Genomic DNA, 15155 nt, shown 5'->3' on the forward strand with positions numbered 1-15155 from the left:
AATAAAGATTATTATCTTATTATGTTCTTATGTGTTTGTCGTATTACTATATTGTGCTTATTTATTTGTACTCATCAGTGTGTGCTTATTTATTTGTACTCATCAGTGTGTGTTTATTTATTTGTACTCATCAGTGTGTGCTTATTTATTTGTACTCATCAGTGTGTGCTTATTTATTTGTACTCATCAGTGTGTGCTTATTTATTTGTACTCATCAGTGTGTGCTTATTTATTTGTACTCATCAGTGTGTGCTTGTTTATTTGTACTCATCAGTGTGTGCTTATTTATTTGTACTCATCAGTGTGTGCTTATTTATTTGTACTCATCAGTGTGTGCTTATTTATTTGTACTCATCAGTGTGTGTTTATTTATTTGTACTCATCAGTGTGTGTTTATTTATTTGTACTCATCAGTGTGTGCTTATTTATTTGTACTCATCAGTGTGTGCTTATTTATTTGTACTCATCAGTGGTTTAACGCTTGATTTTTGTTTTAATACTAATGTACTCATCAGTGTGTATTCGCCAGTCTGTGTTGCAGGGGTCGAGGCACTGCTTCTGGCCCTGCTACTTATCTTGAGGACTGAGAACATTCCAGTATCTCAGACAAATATGGAAAAATATAGACAATTATTTCTCTGCCTTTATCTGCTTGAGAGTCACCTCCTCTAACTGACAAGTATTAATTACATCTTGATGCTTCAATATGAGTAGACAGACCACGGAACGGGTGGAGGTTTGAACCTATAGTGAGTCGAAAACTCCAGGCTAGTGTGTTTCGTTTGTTTGCAGTCGTGTTGTTACAGTTTCGTGAGTCATGAGTAAACAATGTTTGGAATCCTACTAGCTGATACAAAGAAAAGGAGTCTAGTTGTAATTTCATTAATATTCTCAATAATATCAATTAGCAACAAAGTCAACTGAATACTAAGATTCATAGCTAGAAATTCTGAACACAGTACTTCAGAATCAATATTGACACACTAGGATGCTTGTCTGACTTTACCTTGAATTTGCTGATTAGTTTTGGCTCAAAAATATCATAATGTGAGAAGTAATATCATGAAAAAAGGTCTCAAAGAAATTAATATTTTCTCTGTTAAAAAAACGGAGACTAACGGGACTGTTTGCCTCATATCTGTATCTCCAACACGTTGGCAATAATGTCAATGAGGCTCAAAAAAGCGCCTCATACCTCTTCTGGACGCAAAAAGGGCATCAGGAACGTGAGTGTTTTAAGTGCAAACAGATAAGAGTCCTTCAAGAATCGGCTGGACAAGTACGCTATGAAGACCTTATTCATCTAGTGTCGCTAGACACAGTATAGGTGCTGACTATGATCACTGATGTTAGTTAACAAACTTCCCAGGACGATCAACTGACAATGAACTATCTAGGCCATAGAAGTATTAGTGGTAACAGAGGAGAAGTAAAATTACGATGTAGTTAGCTTCCTTATAGACTGTAGGGTCATTTATTGTCTGCCTTTTTTTGTATTCTCGTGTCCTCTTTATTGTACAAGCATTTCAATCCCCACATTTTTCTCCGTTCTCTCTCGCTCTCTCTCTCTCTCTCTTCCCTTTTTTCTCTCTCCCTCTCTCCCCGTTCCCTCCCTAGAGCCTGCCCACTCAGCTGACAGGTCTGTTCCACGATGATTAATTACAGCTTCCCTAACAATCGTATCACGCTATTAACCCCTGATACACCGGCACTATTGATCGGAGGGAGGGGGGAAGAGAGGAGGAGGAGGAAGAGGAGGAGGAGGAGGGGTATAACAGCAGGAAGAGAGAGAGAGAGAGAGAGAATGAGTGACTCTCACTGTACAGTTCAATGACACTGAAGACAACTCTGCAGGCCTCTACAGTGTCGTTAATCTCCGTAGTTTCGTGTTCTTTCATAAGCCAAACATGTGAATCATCAGGAAAGTTGTTAAAAGAAAAATTACATCTGTTTAGAATGATGTGAATGTTTCTTGGAAGGACGACAAGCGGAGTCATCAAGTGAATGCGTGAAGAACGTACGTACATTCTTAAATGCATGGGCAATACTTCGGCCACAGAACGACAACATTCTCCTCTGAGTTCTTGTCTTAAGAAATTAGCTGTGATGGGGCTAGGAATAAGGTCAGTGTGCAGCCCACTTGCCAAAGCCCACCCTTCCAAGCCCACTCACGACAGCCTACCCATCGAAGCCCATTCATGACAACCCACCCTTCTAAGCCCACTCGTGACAGCCAACCCTTCTAAGCCCAATCATGATAGCCCTCTCTTCAAAGCTCATTCATAACAGCCCACCCTTCGATTGAAGACGTACATTGGTAAATTTGCTGAAAAAGAAAATATTTGTAGTGTATCTGTGAGCCAACAAGTGATAAAAAAAAAAACACGCAGCATAAGAAGACTTTTATCTCAAGTTTCTGTTGTCAATACCATAAAAAAAAAGATGTGAGAAATCGAGATTAGTGTTCGTTCTCCATCTACACAACACTGTGTTCAGGTATGTTGGTGTTCTAGGTTTAAAGCCTATCGACTATACGAGGGTCATTAAGGTTGAATATAAAATATAGGGGATGGTAAGAGAAGACAATATTCAAACAGCTTCAGGCAGAACCTTGAGTTTTCCCTGAAGTAAGTTGATTCTTTTCTCTGAGGATGAGGGTCCCCAGGACACTTCTGGAGGTGGTACCAAGGTAGGGTGGTTCGAAAAAGAAAAACTTTCACCATCATTCATTCCATCACTGTCTTGCCAGAGGTGCGCTTACACTATAGTTTTAAAACTGCAACATTAACACCCCTCCTTCAGAGTGCAGACACTGTACTTCCCATCTCCAGGACTCAAGTGCGGTCTGCCGGTTTCCCTGAATCCCTTCATAAATATTACCTTGCTAACACTCCAACACCACGTCAAGTCCTAAAAACCATTTGCCTCCATACTCTCCTATCTAATACGCTCACGCACGCTTGCTGGAAGTCCAAGCACCTCGCACACAAAACCTCCTTTAACCCCCTCCTTCCATCATTTCCTAGGCCGACCCCTACCTGGCCATCTCTCCACTACAGAGTCATTCTATTTTCCTCCATCCTCACCCCTCTGGATAATAATAATAATAATAATAATAATAATAATAATAATAATAATAATAATAATAATAATAATAATAATAATAAACTGGCGGAATATCTTTATAGAAGATCAGTGTGTTGTTCTGATTTGCGGGAGGGAATTTATTGGAAAAAAAAATGTTCTGTCGGAACAATACTCATCCTGCACAATCTAGGAACAAGGCTGAGTTAGATTGTTATTATCTCTGCTAAGAGCGTGTTCATGTCATGAGCTTCTCAGAGCGCCAGTCACTCTGCAGTCCTCGAAACTAGCCACAGGTACACCACAAGCACGTACGTGATAAGGACAGAAGGCTAGGGTATGCAGACATTGTGTTTACATTTAAACAGGTACACACGCGAGAGATGGGGAAAACTTAGAAGAGTATCTATGTATTTTTCTTCATTCTCAGCCTCCCCTGAGGCTCTTTGAGCAATCAGGATATACGATCAGAGATGGGAGAGGGTAGAGAATGGGGGGGGGGGCTGAGACAAGGGGCTCAATAAACGAAGGAGATGCACAATGGAGATAAGAAGACATGGCTGAGTAGGCAGAGAGAATGAGAAGGATCCAAGGGAAAATTAGAGGAGCCCAAGAGAAATGAAAGGCAGAGACGCGTGGAGGAACCTAGGAAAATAAGGGGATCCTGGGAGGGGGGAAGGGAGAACAAAACCTCGAAGGATGATAAGAGCCTAGGATGATGAGAGAAACCTAAATACTGAAATCCAGAGGCGAATGAGACGATCCTTAGAATATACAAGGCATGTTATGAAAGCAAGAAAAGCTCCTGTCCTCCGCCCCTGCCCACCACCCTGCCCACCACCCTGCCCACCACCCTGCCCACCACCCACTTCCTCCCACAAACGTCACCAGCACTCTCGCAACTCCTTGATAGGAAAAAATTCTAATTTTCCTTCTCAAAGGATAAAAAGACAAAGTTTTCGAAATGAGAAACTTTTTGAAAGGACTTGAGTTTCTTCATAATTAGAAAGAAAAGCCCTGGGAGTTTTTATCTGACTGCTTTGCATTAAGGGAAGAGAGAGAGAGAGAGAGAGAGAGAGAGAGAGAGAGAGAGAGAGAGACAGACAGACAGACAGACAGACAGACAGACAGAGACAGAGACAGAGAGAGAGATTATTTTTTATTAATTATTATTATTATTATTATCATTATTATTATAGTCACGAGGGAGCACTAAACGCGTAGGGGGGTTATACAGCCCCTTGGTAAATGGGAGGAGTTGAGCCTCAATCCATGGAAGGGAACACAGGTCAGATTTCTTTCATCATAAATAACAAGTAACCTTGCTTGTAAAGAAAAAGGGAGAGAGAGAGAGGGCACAAGTACGCTCACACCTTGAGTATGCTCCACTTTCTTGGTTTACCTACCCCCCCCCCCCTCTCATCTGCGACTGCTTGGCAGAGTAGAGAACAGAGCAAGACGTCTCATCTCTCGCCTGGACCCATCCTGGATAGATCTGATAAATTAGACACATGTGCAACTCTTGGGTATCTTTATTGAGGAAACGTTTCGCCACACAGTGGCTTCATCAGTCCATACATAGGAGAAACTTGAAGAACAGGAGGAGAATGAGGTAATCAGTCCCTCAACCTTGAGTCGATGTGTTCAGTCCATCAATCTTGAGTAGAATACGGCAGATGAGCGGAGAAGCAGCTTATAAACCGTATGGCAGGAGAGGTGTAGCAGTCTAATTCTTGGGCACAACCTACTTCCACATTGAACAAATGTGACACTACCTATGACTGCTACACCTCTCCTGCCATACGGTTTATAAGCTGCTTCTCCGCTCATCTGCCGTATTCTACTCAAGATTGATGGACTGAACACATCGACTCAAGGTTGAGGGACTGATTACCTCATTCTCCTCCTGTTCTTCAAGTTTCTCCTATGTATGGACTGATGAAGCCACTGTGTGGCGAAACGTTTCCTCAATAAAGATACCCAAGAGTTGCACATGTGTCTAATTTATCAACATGTCGGTTCTCTGAACCATTCATCTACAAACCTGGATAGATCTGTTATTTCAGCAGAGCCTTCAACATAGGAGGGATGTGGGTGGCCTTACTGTTATGTACAAGGCCAATATTGTCAAAACACCACACTTGGATCTACTTCGAGGACAGAGTGAAGCAAGCTTCTGTACCACAAGACGGGCAATAAGCAGCAACTTCACTCTGGCTGCATCCCTCTCAAGAACATCACTTCAGCTGAGATTATTTATTCCCAGAATGACTCGAGTATGGAACACATTCGTACAGCATTATGATGTCAACGAGATAAAGTCAGTTGATCAGATGAAAATGCTGGCCCACAGATGGCTCCAACTTCATCCTGTTCCCTACTTGTATCTTTCATAACAAAAATGCTTTCAAAGGAGCTGATGTAGGTAACAGCTCTTAGCTTGTTTATAACGGTGTTTATTTGGTAGGCTGTAAGCGGGTTGGTTAAATGATATACTTCTTCGGAGGCTTCTTACTTTATTGTTAAGTCGTAGTGGGTTACACAGGCTTGTGTGTTTGTGCCCATGGCCCGGGAGGGCCATGCCCACGAGAGAGAGCTGGGAGGCCTTGTGTCTTGATGCCAGGCCGCTGTGTGAGTGAGAGCGAGGCAAGTCTGGGCATACTGAAGTGGCAAGCACTTGAGTGGCGCGAAATATGAACTAAGCTGGCAGACAGCATGGGCTGTCTGTGCAGACAGTACAGGCTGTCTACATGTTAATAAAGTTAGGAATCCTTAACCTGTAAATAGCTTGGGATCCTTAAATAGCTAGGGATCCTTAATGTAACCTTCTAAAACCCTGTGTAAAAAAACAGAGAGAGAGAGAGAGAGAGAGAGAGAGAGAGAGAGAGAGAGAGACTTATTCCACCTCTAAATCGACAGGATGGGACCACCTCTACTAGTAGTCAAGAGAAGGCGGACCTCTTTGCTGAACACTTTGCTACCAAAATGCAAGTTCCTGATCCAGCAAGGGACCCTCCTTGGCTAGCTGCAAGAACTGTGTCAAAACTGTCAGTGGTGACAATAAGGCAGGAGGAGGTGCATTTCCTACTTAAATCGCTTGACCAAGAAAAGGCTGTGGGCCCAGACAAGTTGAGCCCAAGATTGTTGAGAAGATGTGCAGACCAGCTAGCAGCACCTCTAACTCGCATCTTTCAGCACTGCCTAGTACAGTGTAAATGGCCCTCTCTATGGAAAGAGGCAAATGTAGTCCTGTTCACAAAAAGAAGAGCAGAGCAGAAATCAGCAACTACAGACCAGTGTCACTCCTGTCAATCACTGGTAAGATCCTTGAGACAATAATCTCAAGACAAATGACAGAGTTTTTTTGACTACTACTCACTACTTTGTGATCGTCAATATGGCTTCAGGAAAGGTTACTCTGCTGCTGATCTGTTGCTAAACCTCTCCACTAAGTGGCACCAGTCACTGGATGAATCCAAAGTCAGCTGTGTGGTAGCACTGGACATTGCTGGCGCTTTCGACCGGGTGTGGCACCAGGGCCTCTTAGCAAAACTTCAAGCACTGGGAATTGCAGGCTCTACGCTATGTCTCCTCAGTGACTACCTTCATGGTAGATCTCTAAGTGTAGTTCTCAATGGAACGGAATCAGCAAGACATCCTATTGGGGCAAGTGTTCCACAAGGAAGCGTGCTGGGTCCATTGTTATGGAATGTCTACTTCAACGACCTTCTTCATCTCATCCCAGAATCACATGCATATGCAGACGACTGTACACTGACATTCACTTATCCAAGAGAAGAAATGCCAGCTGCTCTAAGCTACATCAATCACCAGCTGAGAGCTATATCAGCTTGGGGAAATAGATGGCAAGTAACATTTGCACCTGAGAAAACGCAAATGATGATCGTCTCTAGGCACCATGATGGTAATGCTGGTGCAGAAGTAAGGATGTATGGGAGGATGTTGGCACCTGGAGAAGAAGTTGATATCCTTGGGGTGAAATTTGACTCCAAACTAACCATGAAGAACCATGTTGTAAATCTTGCAAACAAGGCAGCCAGGAAGCTTACAGCACTTCGCCGTATCTCCCATCTGCTTCACAGTAGGGGTTGCAAGATCCTGTACGAGGCACAAGTACGCTCGCACCTTGAGTATGCTCCACTTTCTTGGTTTGCCTGCCCCCCCTCTCATCTGCGACTGCTTGACAGAGTAGAGAACAGAGCAAGAAGTCTCATCTCTCGCCTGGACCCATCCTGGATAGATCTGTCATTTCAGCAGAGCCTTCAACATAGGAGGGATGTGGGTGGCCTTACTGTTATGTACAAGGCCAATATTGTCAAAATACCACACTTGGATCCACTTCGAGGACAGCGTGAAACAAGCTTTTATGCCACAAGACGGGCAGAAAGCAGCAACTTCACTCTGGCTGTACCCTTCTCCAGAACATCACTCCATCTGAGATCATACATACCCAGGATGACTCGAGTATGGAACACATTCGTACAGGATAATGATGTCAACGAGATAAAGTCAGTTGATCAAATGAAAATGCTGGCCCACAGATGGCTCCAACTTCATCCTGTTTCCTACTTGTATGTCTCATAACAATAAAAATGCTTTCAAATGAGCTGATGTAGGTAACAGCTCTTAGCTTGCCAATAAAGTTAGGAATCCTTAACCTGTAAATAGCTGTCAATAAAGCTAGGGATCCTTAACCTTGTCAAACCCTGTGTAAAAAAAAAAAAAAAAAAAAAAAAAAAGAAAGAGAGAAAGAGAGAGAGAGAAGAGAGAGAGGTACTCCTCAAAGGCCTGCTAGTCGTTCATCTGTGTGGGAAGGAGTCTCCAGGACCTATTGGTTCTCTCACCAGCTCTGGAGACTGCAGCTTCCCAGTCTCACTGACTGCAAAAGTATTACAGAGTTGCTTCTAGGTACCTGGCCCCTCTCAGTATTTCCCGTTTATCCTCTCTCTCTCTCTCTCTTACTTTTTAATAGTCTTAGGAATTCAATTTTCTTCCATTCCCTCATTTCATCTCTCTTTCTCTATATATATTGGTATCTGGCCTCTCTATGTTCCCCATTCTGAGTGCTAGAGCCTTGAACATCTAGCAGGCTTGTGTGCGAGTGTTAAGCGTAAGTGGAAACAAGTGGTTTTCATGGCTTGACGTGCTGTTGGAGTGTGAGCAAGGAAACATTTACGACTAGAATCAGGGGGGAAAAACTGGTTAGCCGGACTTGAGTCTGAGAGGAGAGTACAGCGTCTGCACTCTGAATGGGGATGGATGAGAATGTCGAGCACTTCTGGCAAGAACGCCATTGAATGAACGATGGTGAATGTTTTATTTTTTTTATTATCACACCGGCCGATTCCCACCAAGGCAGGGTGGCCCGAAAAAGAAAAACTTTCACCATCATTCACTCCATCACTGTCTTGCCAGAAGGGTGCTTTACACTACAGTTTTTAAACTGCAACATTAACACCCCTCCTTCAGAGTGCAGGCACTGTACTTCCCATCTCCAGGACTCAAGTCCGGCCTGCCGGTTTCCCTGAATCCCTTCATAAATGTTACTTTGCTCACACTCCAACAGCACGTCAAGTATTAAAAACCATTTGTCTCCATTCACTCCTATCAAACACGCTCACGCATGCCTGCTGGAAGTCCAAGCCCCTCGCACACAAAACCTCCTTTACCCCCTCCCTCCAACCCTTCCTAGGCCGACCCCTACCCCGCCTTCCTTCCACTACAGACTGATACACTCTTGAAGTCATTCTGTTTCGCTCCATTCTCTCTACATGTCCAAACCACCTCAACAACCCTTCCTCAGCCCTCTGGACAACAGTTTTGGTAATCCCGCACCTCCTCCTAACTTCCAAACTACGAATTCTCTGCATTATATTCACACCACACATTGCCCTCAGACATGACATCTCCACTGCCTCCAGCCTTCTCCTCGCTGCAACATTCATCACCCACGCTTCACACCCATATAAGAGCGTTGGTAAAACTATACTCTCATACATTCCCCTCTTTGCCTCCAAGGACAAAGTTCTTTGTCTCCACAGACTCCTAAGTGCACCACTCACTCTTTTTCCCTCATCAATTCTATGATTCACCTCATCTTTCATAGACCCATCCGCTGACACGTCCACTCCCAAATATCTGAATACGTTCACCTCCTCCATACTCTCTCCCTCCAATCTGATATTCAATCTTTCATCACCTAATCTTTTTGTTATCCTCATAACCTTACTCTTTCCTGTATTCACCTTTAATTTTCTTCTTTTGCACACCCTACCAAATTCATCCACCAATCTCTGCAACTTCTCTTCAGAATCTCCCAAGAGCACAGTGTCATCGGCAAAGAGCAGCTGTGACAACTCCCACTTTGTGTGTGATTCTTTATCTTTTAACTCCACGCCTCTTGCCAAGACCCTCGCATTTACTTCTCTTACAACCCCATCTATAAATATATTAAACAACCACGGTGACATCACACATCCTTGTCTAAGGCCTACTTTTACTGGGAAAAAATTTCCCTCTTTCCTACATACTCTAACTTGAGCCTCACTATCCTCGTAAAAACTCTTCACTGCTTTCAGTAACCTACCTCCTACACCATACACTTGCAACATCTGCCACATTGCCCCCCTATCCACCCTGTCATACGCCTTTTCCAAATCCATAAATGCCACAAAGACCTCTTTAGCCTTATCTAAATACTGTTCACTTATATGTTTCACTGTAAACACCTGGTCCACACACCCCCTACCTTTCCTAAAGCCTCCTTGTTCATCTGCTATCCTATTCTCCGTCTTACTCTTAATTCTTTCAATTATAACTCTACCATACACTTTACCAGGTACACTCAACAGACTTATCCCCCTATAATTTTTGCACTCTCTTTTATCCCCTTTGCCTTTATACAAAGGAACTATGCATGCTCTCTGCCAATCCCTAGGTACCTTACCCTCTTCCATACATTTATTAAATAATTGCACCAACCACTCCAAAACTATATCCCCACCTGCTTTTAACATTTCTATCTTTATCCCATCAATCCCGGCTGCCTTACCCCCTTTCATTTTACCTACTGCCTCACGAACTTCCCCCACACTCACAACTGGCTCTTCCTCACTCCTACAAGATGTTATTCCTCCTTGCCCTATACACGAAATCACAGCTTCCCTATCTTCATCAACATTTAACAATTCCTCAAAATATTCCTTCCATCTTCCCAATACCTCTACCTCTCCATTTAATAACTCTCCTCTCCTATTTTTAACTGACAAATCCATTTGTTCTCTAGGCTTTCTTAACTTGTTAATCTCACTCCAAAACTTTTTCTTATTTTCAACAAAATTTGTTTGATAACATCTCACCCACTCTCTCATTTGCTCTCTTTTTACATTGCTTCACCACTCTCTTAACTTCTCTCTTTTTCTCCATATACTCTTCCCTCCTTGCATCACTTCTACTTTGTAAAAACTTCTCATATGCTAACTTTTTCTCCCTTACTACTCTCTTTACATCATCATTCCACCAATCGCTCCTCTTCCCTCCTGCACCCACTTTCCTGTAACCACAAACTTCTGCTGAACACTCTAACACTACATTTTTAAACCTACCCCATACCTCTTCGACCCCATTGCCTATGCTCTCATTAGCCCATCTATCCTCCAATAGCTGTTTATATCTTACCCTAACTGCCTCCTCTTTTAGTTTATAAACCTTCACCTCTCTCTTCCCTGATGCTTCTATTCTCCTTGTATCCCATCTACCTTTTACTCTCAGTGTAGCTACAACTAGAAAGTGATCTGATATATCTGTGGCCCCTCTATAAACATGTGAATGTATCTCCTTTTAAGTGTCGAGTCACCCTACCTCGGTGGAAGACGGCCAGTAGTTAACTAGACTATTGATTTAGTTGTTGTAACAAGAATAAAATTTTTGCTTATTTGTTACCTCAGACGAAACAGAGACAAAAACCTTCATCTTTCAATTTTAGTCAACGTCCACCAGTGAATGTACGACAACAATCTATTAAAAGATATCCGGCCGTACAGAAAAATTCTCTCGTGCCCAGCAAGAACCAATAATTACAATTCACAATTACACAATCATAGTGAGAGAGACGCTGAAATTGAGAATAGTGAGAGTGTCATAAATACTGAATGTAGGCCTTCAAAAGGAACATCAAGGCACAATACTGTGACTGGAACAATACATAAATAACCCGCACATAAGAGAAAGAGAGAAGCTTATGACGGCATTTCCGTCTGACTTGGATTATTCACAAGTCTGTATGACTTGTGAAACTCCAAGTCGAACCTTTCGACGCTTTCTCTTATGTGCAGGTTATATGTGTAGTGTTGGCGTGTTCGCTCTTATAGCAATGTAACAGTAAAACTGTTATATTGCTGTTAGTAAAACACCACTGTTAGTAAAACATCACTGCTAGTAAAACATCACTGTTAGTAAAACACCACTGTTAGTAAAACACCACTGCTAGTAAAACATCACTGTTAGTAAAACATCACTGCTAGTAAAACACCACTGTTAGTAAAACACCACTGTTAGTAAAACATCACTGTTAGTAAAACATCACTGTTAGTAAAACATCACTGTTAGTAAAACATCACTGTTAGTAAAACATCACTGCTAGTAAAACATCACTGTTAGTAAAACACCACGGTTACTAAAACATCACTGTTAGTAAAACATCACTGTTAGTGAAACACCACTGCTAGTAAAACATCACTGTTAGTAAAACACCACTGCTAGTAAAATATCACTGTTAGTAAAACATCACTGTTAGTAAAACACCACTGCTAGTAAAACATCACTGTTAGTAAAACAACACTGTTAGTAAAACACCACTGCTAGTAAAACATCACTGTTAGTAAAACATCACTGTTAGTAAAACATCACTGTTAGTAAAACATCACTGTTAGTAAAACACCACAACTAGTAAAACACCACTGCTAGTAAAACATCACTGTTAGTAAAACACCACTGTTAGTAAAACATCACTGTTAGTAAAACACCACTGCTAGTAAAACATCACTGCTGGTAAAACATCACTGTTAGTAAAACATCACTGTTAGTAAAACATCACTGTTAGTAAAACACCACAACTAGTAAAACACCACAACTAGTAAAACATCACTGTTAGTAAAACACCACAACTAGTAAAACACCACTGCTAGTAAAACATCACTGCTAGTAAAACACCACTGCTAGTAAAACATCACTGTTAGTAAAACACCACTGTTAGTAAAACTTCACTGTTAGTAAAACACCACAACTAGTAAAACACCACTGTTTGTAAAACACCACTGCTAGTAAAACACCACTGCTAGTAAAACATCACTGCTAGTAAAACACCACTGCTAGTAAAACACCACTGTTAGTAAAACTTCACTGTTAGTAAAACACCACAACTAGTAAAACACCACAACTAGTAAAACACCACAACTAGTAAAACACCATTGTTAGTAAAGCATCACTGTTAGTAAAACATCACTGTTAGTAAAACACCACAACTAGTAAAACACCACTGTTAGTAAAACATCACTGTTAGTAAAACACCACAACTAGTAAAACACCACTGTTAGTAAAACATCACTGTTAGTAAAACACCACAACTAGTAAAATACCACTGTTAGTAAAACACCACTACTAGTAAAACATCACTGTTAGTAAAACACCACAACTAGTAAAATACCACTGTTAGTAAAACATCACTGTTAGTAAAACACCACAACTAGTAAAACACCACTGCTAGTAAAACATCACTGTTAGTAAAACATCACTGTTAGTAAAGCACCACTGTTAGTAAAACATCACTGTTAGTAAAACACCACTGTTAGTAAAACACCACTGTTAGTAAAACATCACTGTTACTAAAACACCACAACTAGTAAAACACCACTGTTAGTAAAACACCACAACTAGTAAAACACCACTGTTAGTAAAACACCACAACTAGTAAAATACCACTGCTAGTAAAACACCACAACTAGTAAAACATCACTGTTAGTAAAACACCACAACTAGTAAAATACCACTGCTAGTAAAACACCACAACTAGTAAAACATCACTGTTAGTAAAACACCACTGTTAGTAAAACACCACTGTTAGTAAAACACCACTGTTAGTAAAACACCACTGTTAGTAAAACACCACAACTAGTCAAATACCACTGCTAGTAAAACACCACTGTTAGTAAAACACCACAACTAGTAAAACACCACAACTAGTAAAACACCACAACTAGTAAAACACCACTGTTAGTAAAACACCACTGCTAGTAAAATACCACTTCTAGTAAAACACCACTGTTAGTAAAACACCATTGTTAGTAAAACACCACTGCTAGTAAAGCACGACTGTTACTAAAACACCACTCTTAGTAAAACACCATTGTTATTAAAACACCATTGTTAATAAAAACCACAGTTAGTAAAACACGACTGTTAGTAAAACACGACTGTTAGTAAAACACCACTGCTAGTAAAACACCACTGCTAGTAAAACATCACTGTTAGTAAAACATCACTGCTAGTAAAACACCACTGTTAGTAAAACACGACTGTTAGTAAAACACCACTGCTAGTAAAACACCATTGCTAATAAAATCCACAGTTAGTAAAACACGACTGTTAGTAAAACACGACTGTTAGTAAAACACGACTGTTAGTAAAACACCACTGTTAGTAAAACACCACTGCTTGTAAAACACCATTGCTAATAAAATCCACAGTTAGTAAAACACGACTGTTAGTAAAACACGACTGTTAGTAAAACACGACTGTTAGTAAAACACGACTGTTAGTAAAACACCACTGCTAGTAAAACACCATTGCTAATAAAATCCACAGTTAGTAAAACACCACCGTTTAGTGTAGGTGTTTCTCTTCCGTCTCCTCTACTTCTTTGTATCATTTTTTTACAAGGCTGAGTTATGGTCGAGTGACGACACTGATTCCCAACCATAACAGAGAAGTAAATAAAATAAGGTCCCTGTAAATTTCACTTGTTATATCGTCATTGTCTTCTGACCAAATTTAGGGATCTGTGCATTTCTAGTTTACAACTTTATCATCAACGTCCAACGATATACAAATCTTCCATTAAAGCACTGATTTACAATGTCCTCACTAGCGACCAATGATTTACAACTCTCACCAATGTCTAATATTCATAGCTTTCTCACCAACGACCAATCATGTAGAATTTTCTCACTAGCGATCAATGATTTACAACATTCGCACTAGCCAACCTTTTGTGTGTAGCTCCCCAACACTGTTAACTTCAAGATAACTTAACCATCTTAGCGACTTCACGACTTATGTTTTGGATTTCCAGCACAATTACTTCACTCATCTGTAGCCTTGAGTTGACTAGCGCTGCCGAGTCAGAGCTAATCTTGTACAAGACTCGGTAGAGTAGGTTCCCCTTAACCCACAACAACAGTAACTTTTACAAGGAAGCAGAGCACGAAGTCCAGCAATGGATGAAGGCTACAATGAAGAAAGATCTTCAAAGAATTGTGATCAGGCAGCCTAGTCTCCAAAATTTGGTAGCAGTTGGCACAGGACTGTCAAGAACATTTACCAGAGGAAACAGTTCTCTCTCTAAACTGAGAAGACAGAACTGTTGTTACCAAGAATCAGGAGAACCCAAACATGAAGAGGATGATCTCTTAAATCCCTGAGCACTAAAAAGACTTTTAGGGCTGACTAAGTGCACAGTGACGAGAGCAGTAACAACTACAGCAACAACAATAACAGCAACTGCAACAGCAACAATAGCAGCAACGATAACAGCAGCAATAATATGGTGACCGCAACAATGCTAATGAAAATAATATCAGCATAAATAGTTAAATTTTCCAAGCGAGATAATTCCCCCCCCCCTTTTAGTGTGGTTATCGGAACGTAGATGGCGTTGTCTGACGTCATCCATCACGGAGCCGGCGACACTTTTGCATCCTGAAGACTGATAGGGAGGGAGGGAGGAGGGAGAGGAAAACCTAGAGGAAGATAGAATAGGGGCAGAGACAAGGGAG

This window comes from Cherax quadricarinatus, chromosome 24 (assembly GCF_038502225.1).
Source record: "Cherax quadricarinatus isolate ZL_2023a chromosome 24, ASM3850222v1, whole genome shotgun sequence".
Lineage (NCBI taxonomy): Eukaryota > Metazoa > Arthropoda > Malacostraca > Decapoda > Parastacidae > Cherax > Cherax quadricarinatus.